Genomic DNA, 12,699 nt, shown 5'->3' on the forward strand with positions numbered 1-12,699 from the left:
TGGGCTATTTCTCATGAATACATACTGCTTCATAATAAAATGTGAATAGTATTCTATATTGCCATATAGACTATTTAAAATATCATCTTTGGCATTTTAACATGCATATTATAAAAATCTTATTATAGGAAATTCCAATTTAAATGTTTTCATTATCTTAGTTGCATGTGAGAAAAGTAAAACTGCAAAATGAAAAGTTGTGTGTCCTGTCTTTGCCATGACACACACACACTAGTGCTGAAACCATGAAGTGATTAGCATGGCCTCTGCCCAAGGATGATACTCAAGTTCTTGAAGTATACTGTATTTCATATTCTTTAATAAATAGTTATCTCATGGACTTATGACTTATTTAAATGGAAACAAAACATAACATAAATGTAATTAAATACTATATTTGATTCCCTGCTTGCTCCTACAGGGACTGGCTGTTTCAGGGTATAGTAGGAATCTGTGGATTTCTTTTCATAATCATAAATTAATTCATCCTTGAGTAGTAGTATTAACATTTTAGATTAAATGTAACTGGTGGCAATTTTAAAGTACATGAAATGACTGCATAAGAGTCCAGTTAAAAATCCTCAATATTGTGGAGGAGAGGCTACCTCAAATGCCCTCCAATGATTATGAGATTGATAACAGACTTATATGCCCTCATCCAGCAGCTGGTGGAAGTAGAAGCAGACACCCATAACTAATAACCGATCTGAACTGGAACCCAAATGCAGATAGCTGGAATACCAGCATGGAGCTGATACAGACCAAAGGAACATGGGTTTCTGTAAGGAAACCTCAGAAATCTACGGGACCTCCTGTAGAAGTCCAGTATTTATCCATAGCATAGGTGTGGACTTTGGGATCTCAGTCCATATAGAGGAATACTCCCTGAGCCAAGACACACGGGGGTGGGCCTAGGCCCTACCCCAAAGGAAACGAAAAACTCTGATGATACCCTATGGAAAGCCTCACCATTCAGGGGGAGCAGAGAAGATGTGTGACAGATAAGGTTTTAGTGGCGGGGACGGGTAGGGGCAGACGGGTGGGAGAAGGGAAATGGGATTGTCATGTAAAACAATCCTGTTCCTAATTCAAATAAAAAAAGTTGGAAAAAATCCTCAATATTAAGTAAACTATAAACTGTAAAGTGTTGAGAGGCTCATGAAAATATAGATGTTTTTGTTTTGTTTTGAGGTACTTTCTCTATATAGTCCTGGCTGGTGGCACTCACTTTGTAGACAAGATTCCACTCAAATTCTAAGAGATCCACCTGCTTCTACCTCACAAGTGCTGGAACTAAAGGCATGAGCCACCACCACCACTGCCTGGCTCTGTCTAAGTTTTCTTTTGATTTCAAAGGTCTTCTTTAATGTGTGGAGGATAAGCAAGATTGAGGGCTATCAGACCATGACTTTTTTTAAATGTTGAATTAATCTGGAAACATTTGCCAAACTACACAAGCCTGGACTCCAGATGCATTAACCATGCTCACAACACACTAACAGTGGGTCCTTATTGCAAATCTTCAATATAATCATTGTGACATATAATTAACTGTTGTGTTGTGTATAACTAAGTACTGCTCAATTGCCATATGAAGTATATATTAGTAACCCAAAACTAAGTGCTCACTGAAGAAACCAAGTTTAGCATTCTACTCTGAAAAAGTTTTTATTATTGCACATCAATATCACACTGGAAAGTGAAGTATATGTTTTTGGCATTTAACAGATTTCACAATGTGTCACAAATTGCTGTTGTTTATTTAAATAAAATATTGTCTATGGTATAATATAGCAAAACTAGTTTTGTTTTAAAATGTAATAATAATTAAATTTATCTGATAAAAAGGAAATCAACATTACTATAATGACTCCTTCTAGATTCCAACCTCTAATTCCAACCATTAAAAAACACATAAGATTTGGTTATGCTGACAAGGACTAAGAACTCTGATTTCTGACAGTTCTAACCTCCTCTTCCTGTCACTGTTATAATATTTGGCAAAAAATTACCATAGTGTTACTCAATTCTGTCTGTGACAATGCTTTCCAAATGTTTACTTTCCTAAATTAAGTCCAATTAATGACAATATAGGAAAATTGAGCATATTAGTATCTACAGATTATAGTTAATATTTAAATATGACAGAACCATCTTTCCTGTAGTTATGGCTGACTACTCCAAATGAAGTTGTAGCTACAAGATCAAACTGGAGAAAAAAATCTTAAAATTATACATACATATTCATATATATATATATATTGTATATGAATATATATATGATCCTCCATTATAAATACAATAGTTCATAAAATACAAGTAACTATAAATGCAAGGGGGTGTATCTAATCTCGTTTTATATTAAACACAGATTTTGGTTGTGTAAGATTTTTCCTCAATCTTTTATTTTATTCCATTAGGCTGAGCAGTAGTCTTAATTACCTTAATTTTAAGGTTTAATGAGATGATTACATGTCACATGTTAATGTCACACTGGGTACAGAGTATTAAAGAGGATGCTGAGTCTGGATCCTCGTGACCAGTAGTTTTGACATGCTCCAGGAGTTTCACTCCTAAAAGTTTTGCTAACTGTTCCTCTCCCCTCATGACTGCTGTCCTGCTCACTACTCAGCCTCATCTACATCAGATTCCAGAAACAAGCCTTCCTAGCTATGGAGAAATGAATAATATGTGCCCCTATGCATGCACAAAATATGATTCTTGGCCAACAAAAGAAACTGAAGGGTAACTCCTGGAAGGAATCAGTGTCTGTAGAAGATGTAAGTCATTTCTGTGAAGTCTGACTGAAGCCTATCTTTAGCCCTCCAAACAGCCATTCCTTGCCCACTTTTGTGTATGACCTGACAATAAAAGCATTCAGAGGGCATTAAATGGATAAAACCTTAGTTTTCTACCAATCAATAAAAGATAAATATTTCAGGATGCATCTAAGGTCCATAGCTGATTTCTCACTATTTTGTTATGACTCATAAATCTGATGTACCCACATATGTATTTGAAAATTGTCTTGATTTATGGCTTTGTCTTGTTACCATAGAAGGATTATGAAGTTGATACCTTCCTTATTTAGACATGGAATCCAAGGTAAACAAAATCTGTTTCCAGGTAGTGGCCACATTCATTTGGTTCCAGAATTACCTAACTTTAAAAAAAAGGAAAATGAAAGAAAGGAAGAAAGAAGAAAGGAAGAAAAGGGAAGGAGGGAAGGCAGGAAAAGTAAAAGGTGCTGCAGGCTAGATTTGTCTAATTTGATAGACTTACACTTGCATTTAAACTTCACAAAATAGGTGTTAGCTCTGTATAATCACACCTGGCACTCTTGTTCCATTATTGGATTTTGGAGGGCAGTTTGCTTGTATTTGATATTTATATGTTTATTTGATACACATATTTTTACTCTCAGCTTCATGTGTGAGTAACCAATGGAAACTCTAATTCTGAAATTCAGTTGTGTTTCAAACCCTTCATGACAGTCTTCCCTGTTCCAAACTTACTCATCCTCTTCCTGCCTATGGTATATACACATGTGATTATGATCAGATCTAGCATTCCAGCTTGGAAATGAGGGTCACTCTTCTATTTGCTCTTGAGGAATAACAAAATATTATAGCTATATATATTGGGAAAGCCTCCTTGGTTTCAAACTCAGCTCTAACACTTCCTCACACAGAAGTAATTCATAATGTTGATCCTCATTTCCTAGTATACCAAAAAAAAGGAAAATAAAGTAACACCTCTATTACAGTATATTTGTGAGAACTAGATGAGCAAATTCACATGACAAACATTCTTAGGAATGTCTGGTGATGTTACCTATCTCTGCAAGCTACTATCTAATAGCATATAAAAGGCAGGCATAACTGAATCAATTTTATAGAAGGAATGAATATCTATTACAGCAGAAATAGCTCCCAGATATCTTGTTAGCACAATTACTTTATGTGGCAGCTTAAAGATAAAACATCTTATTTTATGTTCCCTGAAACACCTAGTGCTTTATTCCACAAATGCTATTTAATGAATAGGTTGCAAGGAATGAAATTAGCAATAAATGTATCAAAACAAAGTGTAAGTCATCCTATAATAAAAATATTTATCATAATTTTACGTGTAAGTTGCATAAAAAGTATATACTACAACTATGAAAGTTATGTCCTTTTCAGAAAATGATTTCATATGTGTACTAAATTACAAATATACATGCATATATGCATACACAGATATTTATATATGCAACATATATTGGCTTTTGCATTTATATTTCCATGAAGTAAACTGAAACTATGAGATGCTTTTGAACTTCAGGACAGTTTTCATAACCACAGCATTATTCAAATATCTCTGAGATGTTCCCAGAATAAATTCCTTTTGGAAATGGATTAGAATCCTGAATTAAGACCTTTATGTTCAAAGTAATTAGTAGTACTTAGTAGTTCTAGCAGTTTGACCCTGAATTTGTGGTCTCCTCTCCAGACTATGTATAGATGCTTGTGTCACGCAGTATCTAACCAGTGTACAATAGATATCAAATTACAGGGAACACATAATAGAGGTCTTGGAGCTGTTTTGGCAGTGGGGTGTGCATCAGAAACTTAATGAGAGCTGGTGAAACAAAATGGATACTCAACTTGCCTTTGTGGGAAGTTGGAAATTGTTTCAGGTCATTTTAGAAATTCTCAAAAATATATCCCTCCTTGTCTTTTATGTGTACAGTAATAAGTATGACCCTGAGTGTAATGAAAAAAGAAAAAGAAAAAAGTCAAAAGAAATCACTTGGTGGCTTGAAACTTGGCTATCTTTAACTGCTAATATATTCAATTAAAAAGTTAAAAAAATTATACCATGGAATTCATAAGAAATTTATTTTTGTGAAAAGGTAGGATCTATGATTAAACCTCAAATTTTCCTTAAGCATTTGAAAACCAGAATGGGAATACACAGCCTGATGCTATGATACATACTTTAAAATAATAATGCATATAAGCACACAGGTGAAAAGAATCCAAGGAAGCAGAAATATAGAGACTCAAGATCGTCCTACTAGTGTATTTTTTAAGTTTCAAGAAAACTGTAGGGATTTTAGAAATGTTTTGTGCCCATTTTCATCATACATTTCTGAATAACTTGAACATATTCCTTGTATACATGTGGCCATCAAAGGTAATGTCATATTCTTAGTGTGTAAAACTTATAAGTCCTTTTTAAACCTCATTCTGTTGCTTAAATTACTGTGAATTTGACTAATTTGGAACTAGTAGACAGTGGGAGACTACTCATTGAAATAATTGAATTTCTGATTCAACAGCTATATTTCATTACCCCGCACTTTCCTCTCTTCATTTTCCTATCTTCCTTATGGCTATAGTTTATCATTGTCCTATCTATAATTTATTCATCCCATTCCTCCTTCATTTTGTGTTCTTTATCTCTCTCAAGAATCGTGGAGATCCAAACAACATTCACATAGCCTTTGGATCTTCTGCAGGGAAACACAAGCAAAGCTTAAGAAACAGGAAGAGTAACATCCCAGGGCTTGGGTTCTGATTATTCACACATACTAGTCCCTGAATGGGCTTTAAACTTGGTAGACATTTTCGTGACTGGCCTCCAATCAATCAATATTAGTGAGAGATTTTATGAGTGGAGGGAAATGCAGGACTATATAGGTGCTGGCTCCCAGGATCTCTCAGGCTCATCCATTTCAGCTATCCTATTGTAGCTGTGTTTTCACCCGTCTGCAATTTTTATAAAATCCTCAAACACATGCATGATATTAATAGAAATGTATTAGAGAAACTGTTGATGGAATGACATTTCCTTTTGAAATGATAGTAAAGAGCTTTTGAAAGAAAGAACCAGGTTTAATTAGTCCCAAATAAAAATCCTTGTTATTAAATCTATATTCTCTCTAGAAAAGAAGGGATTCAAATAGTGACACAAAGTGTGATTCTTATATTTATCCTCATTGCTGTACAGTAAAACACAAGTCTGCAACATTTTTGTAGTTTTAAAGATGTTTAACAGTCTACTAAGTCTTCTATCAATGCAAAAGTCATTATACTTTTATAAATGTATGCATTTTGGACATCAACAGATTGTCTGCTACGAATTTTATATCACTCATATTACCAAATACATATTTTATATAATTTCAGCTCTTAATTGACATTTCCCTGCAAAAATTTAAAATCATTTCTTCACATAAATTTTTTTCAATTTAATATTTCTAAATATATTCTGAAGTTTCTGTTTAATTTTTTCCATTATTCTCTTTGTTTCAGACTGAGGATCTCTCATATTACTGGCATCTTTATCTCACCCTTATACTGCTTTCATTTCAAGTACAGTGATTAATATGCTCAATTGAAGAATTTAAATATCATTGCTAGTGTTACATAGAGAGTCTGCAAACAAAACTCTTTAAATAGAGAGTGATGCTTATATGATGCTGCTTTTATCCACTTTGGCTGAGTGATTGGGCTGGGCTGGTTAATGGTAAGAAAGTGCAGTGATGTAATATCTGATATTTCTCTCTTGAGGGAAATCTTTTTTCATACATTTTTAGAATAAATCTTCAATTTTCTAAAAAAAATAGTTCTTTGAGAATTCCAATCAACATATTTTGATGTTATTAACCCCTTCTTTCCATTTCTCCCATATCTATGCCCTAGCTACTCATCAAAGCCTGTGTCATCTATTTTTTTAATCAAGTTTAGTTGGTGCTGTTTATATACTCTTGGATATGTGGCCTTTCACTAGAGTATGGTCAGTCCATCATGCTACCCACTTAACACAGACTCTCCCTTTCCCAGGAGACATCATTTGTGAAAACCTCCTTTGTGAGGGGTAGGACTTTTTGTCCACATCCCATTTCCATGTTGGAATTTTGTCTTGCTTGAAATTGCATGGGCCTTTATAGGCTGTTTCAACTGCTATAATTTACACATTGCTATTGCAACTGTCTGGCTATATCAGGAAAACACTGTTCTGATGTAGTCCTTGGAGATGTTCATCTCCACTGATACTTACAACCTTTCTACCTTCTGTCAAGTTTCTTAGAGCAAGCATTAAATCTAATCCAAAGCTAGTTGGTTACTACAATGACATTTTAGCCATTATTGCACTAGTGGACATGTCTTGCTAGGCAATCATCATGTAGATCTCAGAGTTCACAGCTCTGTCGGACTCATAATTACTTCTCTGGTAGAATACAGAGCACCTTCTAACACAATGAGAAGTAGGGAGTAAGAGTGGCACTTCTAGATGTTGGCAGCTTGATTTTTTTCATGTTCTGTGACTCAACTCTGTGATGCCTTCAGTAATACTGTTTTACCATCAAATTCTGAAAAGTAACCAATAATGATTGGGGTGGTCTGTGGTATCTCAGGAAGCGGTAACTCCCAATGAAGTAAAAAACACTAGGCTCTTTAATTGCGTTTAACTCTTGTGTCCAGTAAGAGGTAAATATAAGGTTATCACTTCATTAGTTTGTTTCTGTCTACTTTTTTTGCAGATAGCATTGAAAGCAATGTGGAGATTAGCTAAAAAAAGAGAGACTGGTGATAATTTAAGTTTTGAATTGTTCAGTTAACATCCTATATACCTTTGTTATTTGCATATGAGTCAAACAGAATATAAAAGTGTCTCCAGACAGTTGAAGTGAACATTTTCAAATTATTCATCAATTTATGTAATATGTTTACAGTAAGGAGTGTTTTGAAGATTTATAAGGATTTAAAACACCTATAAAGGAATCCATGTCCTTCCAGTTTTATTGTTTGTCTAATTTGAAGTGAGGCTATCCATCTATCACTCCATTTCAGTAGTTGTTGCCTGTTACCCTGCTTGGATACCCCTTGGGGAAAGGTATGAGAAGATGAGAAGACACAGCACCACCAACTTAGGCATTGGGAGTCAGTGAGTAGCAGAGCCTGCTGCAGACTTATTTATTAAGTAAGTTAGACCTGGCTTTATAATCCCTCTTAAGGTCCTATTGGCTCAGGTGGCTGACTCTGCTGTATTGTCCTTTCTTCATTGGTGTCTCTGGGTCAGGTGACTCTTCACTAGCAGTCTCTGGGCACTGAGGCAGGCTTGGTGGCTTGGCTAAGGAAGGAAGTGCCTGCCATGCATGCACATGCTCATTCGGGTTGGCCCTGGGTACTAGGGACTGGGATACTGCAGCTTGGGTAGGCTGGCCACAGTTTTTCCTACAAGTAGTGAAATAGAAAAGGAAAGGAAATTGTCAAGAAAAAGTCCAAACACAGTTTGTTGTTCTCTATTTCTTCTCCAGGATAGTTCAATTGTGCTGTGCACAGGTCACCCCCATGACTTATACATCCCACTGCTTTTTTTAATCCTGAACTTCAAACACCAATGTGCTCATGAGGCAGAAAAAGACAAGTCAAGGTTTCAGTAATCCCTCTGAAATCTCACAACTTTCATTAGAGAATATCACTTAGCAGTCACTGGGCACAATTTGTCCTCTAGAAATACCTGTAGTAATCATGTGGCTTGAATTTATTATCTGTCTACCTCTCAACATACTTATCTATCATTTTTTCAATATATTCTGTTACATGCTACTCAAGTATGTGTTGTGAAGAGCCAAAGATATTATTGATGAAGATTAGTAATAGATCACACTTAAAGTATATACTAACTTAAATTATATATCAGATGAGAAACATATTTTTTTGCATTTTTTATTAAATTATTAATATTTTCACATGTACTTTCCCTCTCCCTCTCCCTCCCCCCACCCCCATTCCTTCTCCCCCACCTCCAACCTACCCCCCACCCCATCCACCCGCCACTCCCCAGGCAGGGTAGGGCCCCCAACCAGGGCTCCACCAAGTCCACCAAATCTTCCTGTGCTGGGCCCAGGCCCCTCCCCATGTGTTCAGAGACGAGAAACATATTTTTGATAGCTAATAGATTATTGTGTACACCTATATTATCAGTTATTTATTCATTTTCTTTAATTAAACAAGAACAAAAGCATTTTAAAAGTTAATAATGTTAATAATTACTAAAAATATTAAGAAATGCAGAAATGTAATTAGAAAAATTTTATTCATAATTATTCCATGCTGAGATTTCAACTTTTATTTAATATTTATAACTTAATATATTTACTTTAAGTCATATACACTTGCAACCATTCACATCTCTTGTTTTCATTATTATGTTTTTAAAACATTGCAAAATCATAAAAAACTATTTGTCTACTTGATTTAATAATCAATTATGCATAAGAGCTGAAGTGGATTAGGAGATGTGGAGCATATGAAGGAATTTGAGGAAGCAGAAAACATAATCATAATGTATCATAATTAAGGTTTTTCAAAACATAAATAAACAAACAACAACAAAAATAAAAACCAATTACAAGAGGGAGGTAAGTAAGACATTCCTATAACTGTCATTTGTACAGATAGAGAAACAAATGAAGTGAAACATTTTAGATAACTTGGCCAAAATTTTACAAGCACTATTAGTCTAAAGACACCAAATAAATTACCTTAAATAGTTAACAAATTTTGCTTCTACTTCATGTTTTTACATTCTTTAATTTTTTAAGCCTTTCAAATTTTAGTTTAAATTGCCTGTATTTGTTCATCCCTTTATTTTCCATCCTCCAGCTCATCTCATGTCGTCCTGAAAATTGCTCTCATCTCTATGGCCTCTTTTTCCATGCTTATTATTATTATTTTAAACACCCATGTGTGTGTAATCATATTTTACAAGCATCAGGGAATAAAATAAACAAGGTTCTACAAGATCCTGAAATTTATAAGATTCATGAGTTCCCAGTATAATACAAGTAGTAACAAATTCTAGGGTAAAACAGATGCTCAGCTGCCTACAGATTGTGCACTGAGATAAGGATGCAGTTTATATCCTATGCTGGGCTAAGTCCCTTTGTGATGCAACTGTCTTGTAGTCATCTATGCTACTATAAGTCAGCCCTTACTTATCCCGCTTTACCTATCTTAAATAAACTCCCTGGTTCACTAAACTAGACTCCCATAACATTCTTTGCTTTGTCTTTCATGGACAATCTGGGGAATTAAAAATAAAAAGTTTGTTTACATTGCCTTAGGGAATATTATACAACAAAACACTTAGTAGAATCTCCATATTTTTAAAGGAATTTATTAGAAGAGTTATGTATTGCCTGAATATTTTTGTATATTACAAATATTTGTATAATATGTTTAGTTCATATACTTTCCCTCCCCCAAATCTTTCCCATCTTTCCTCCATACTCACCTAATTTCATGTTCTTTCTGTCTGTTTTTCAGAACTCCCCCTCCACAAATGAACAGTGGGGGAGGGAGGAAAAACAAAAAAAAATCAGAAATCAAAACAAACAACAAAAAGACTAATAAGATTAAACAAATCAAAACAAAAAGTGTACAAAGAACATGGAGTCCATTTTGTGTTGGCCAATTATTCTTGGATTTGAGACCTCTTCTGGTCATACCAAGTGTTCATCTGTTAGAGAAAACTGACTTTGTGTTTGCCAGTAAGTATCAGTTGCTGTTCTCTTTGCCAACAAGTATCAAATAACTCCTCTGTTAGGGGTAGTACTTTGTATCTACTTCCCCTTCTTGTTGCTAGGATTTTATCTAGCTTGAATTTGTGCAGGATTTACATATGCTATCAACATCTTTGTGAGTTCATATGTGCATCAGTCCTTTTGGGTCTAGAATACAATGTTTCCTGGAGTCATCTACCATCTCTGTATCTCACAATATTTCTGTCTCCTCTTCCACCAAGATCCTTGAGTCATGAATATATGCTTTTGATAAAGACATTCATCTAGGCAGAGTGCTTCAACATCTCTTTCTCTCTGAAAATTGACAAATTGTGGGTCTCTGGGTTAATCCCCTTTTCCTATGTGAAGAAGCTTCTCTGGTGTGGGTTGAACAGTACACCCATTTCTGGGTATAGCAGTATGTTATTGGGAGTTTTTTCATTGCTATGTTTCATTAGCAAAACTATCAAGTCTCAGGTCTTGACCACTTTAGCAGTGTCATGTATGAGTTACATCTTATGGAGTGGGACTTAAGTCCAATAAAAATAGGTGATTGCTCCCATAATATTTGTGACACTATTGTACCAGTATACCTGACAGGTTGCTGTTGTAGGTTTCATGGTTTGTCAATGGGTGATATTGGTGATTACTTTTCTCCTCTGGTAGTACCTTCTGGCACCATGAATGATAGTTGGGCATCCCTTCAGCTTATCCATGTTCAATGACATAAATAGGTGCTATCTCCAGCAATAAGACCTTACTATCAGATTGTGAAGAGGAAATGATATCCGTGATTCTTAGGGGAGTTCCATGGGATAACCTTTGGCTAAGTATTCAACAAAATGTAACCCATTCCTGGAACCCAAAGTTTAACTAGGGGACAAATATGTTGTTAGTTTGTCCTTTGCTTCCCCATTATATGTTCACTCCATTTAAATTCCTTTCATATAGGTATATATTTTAGGAAACTAATATAACATTTAATTTCCATATGGCTTTTCATAAGGTTTTCAGTGGCAGTTGTTCCTCCCCATATTCTCTCTTTTACCCTCCCTTTCCGTGTCCCTACACATTTAATCTTCTGGTTTCAGTTTCGTCTTTATTCTGATGATGACACTTTAATGCTATTTAATTTTAATTACTTCATGATTAAATCTGAAACAATTACTATCCAAAAGAAAGCATAAAAATATATTCCCCAAATGCATACAAAATTCATTGCATAAGAGACAGAAATTTGAAAAAAATCTGGAGAGGTCTTTGCATCTTTTAGTGGGTTCTTGAGCAATTGGGTGCTTTATTGGAGACATAAAAAAAGTGATAATCATAAGAACTTCTTACTTCCTCACAGATTCTACTAGCATGTATACTAGAAGCAGAAATACACTGGTGATTTACTTTATGATGATTGAAAAATAAACATGATTATTACATCTTTATGAAACCCAGAAACTTGTAAATTATTTATTATTTTATTTTATTAAAAGAAAAGTATTAGAAAATTTTAAAATGCTACACTGTGGTTAGAAGGATTCCTTTCAGCATTCCCTAAAAATGGCCCCCTCCTCACTAAGTTTTTTAGAAAAAGTATATTTAGGCTTTGTTTGGTTGTTACCTTGCCTTCCATCTTAACACTAAAATTTTTCCTCTTTTCATTCATTCAACAGTTCTCATCTCTGTTACTGTCTGTAACAGTTCAGTGCTGTTTTTCAAATCCAATAAACAAGATTGGAAAGGAAACATACCTCAGCTAAACCTCAACAAAATTGTCCCCTTTTCAGTAGTTTGGAAGCATTAAGGATTACCAGTTGCTTAAAGATGCTGGCAATTTGGAAAGCTTTTAAAGTGTATGTTGTTCTTGAAAGGTTCTGGTGTTTTAATATGAAACATCTCCATATTCTGTAGAGTTTTAAATTCTTTTCTCCAAGAATCAGAGTCTAAGTGGACTCTTTGAAGATACAATATGAAGAGAGAGAGAGGGAGAGAGAGAGAGAGATGAGGGGGAATGACATAATCTCTTGCAAGTGAAATCAAAACACTCTTTAGAATGATATTTTCATACTTAAAAAAAGACTTGACAGATTTTGATGATCCTCGTGGAGGGCCTCAGAGTGGATGTGGGATGGGCTGGGGGGTCG

The 12,699-nt window shown here is 34.8% G+C and overlaps 1 non-coding gene across 1 annotated transcript; it reads left to right on the forward strand.

Moving 5' to 3' along the window:
• The first annotated feature begins 201 nt into the window (after positions 1-201).
• LOC113831644 lies at positions 202-311 on the forward strand. Its single transcript, XR_003486359.1, has one exon. It is a non-coding gene; the product is annotated as a U6 spliceosomal RNA (small nuclear RNA).
• The last annotated feature ends 12,388 nt before the right edge of the window (positions 312-12,699 follow it).

This window comes from Cricetulus griseus, chromosome 6, assembly GCF_003668045.3.
Source record: "Cricetulus griseus strain 17A/GY chromosome 6, alternate assembly CriGri-PICRH-1.0, whole genome shotgun sequence".
In the NCBI taxonomy this organism is placed as follows: Eukaryota; Metazoa; Chordata; class Mammalia; order Rodentia; family Cricetidae; genus Cricetulus; species Cricetulus griseus.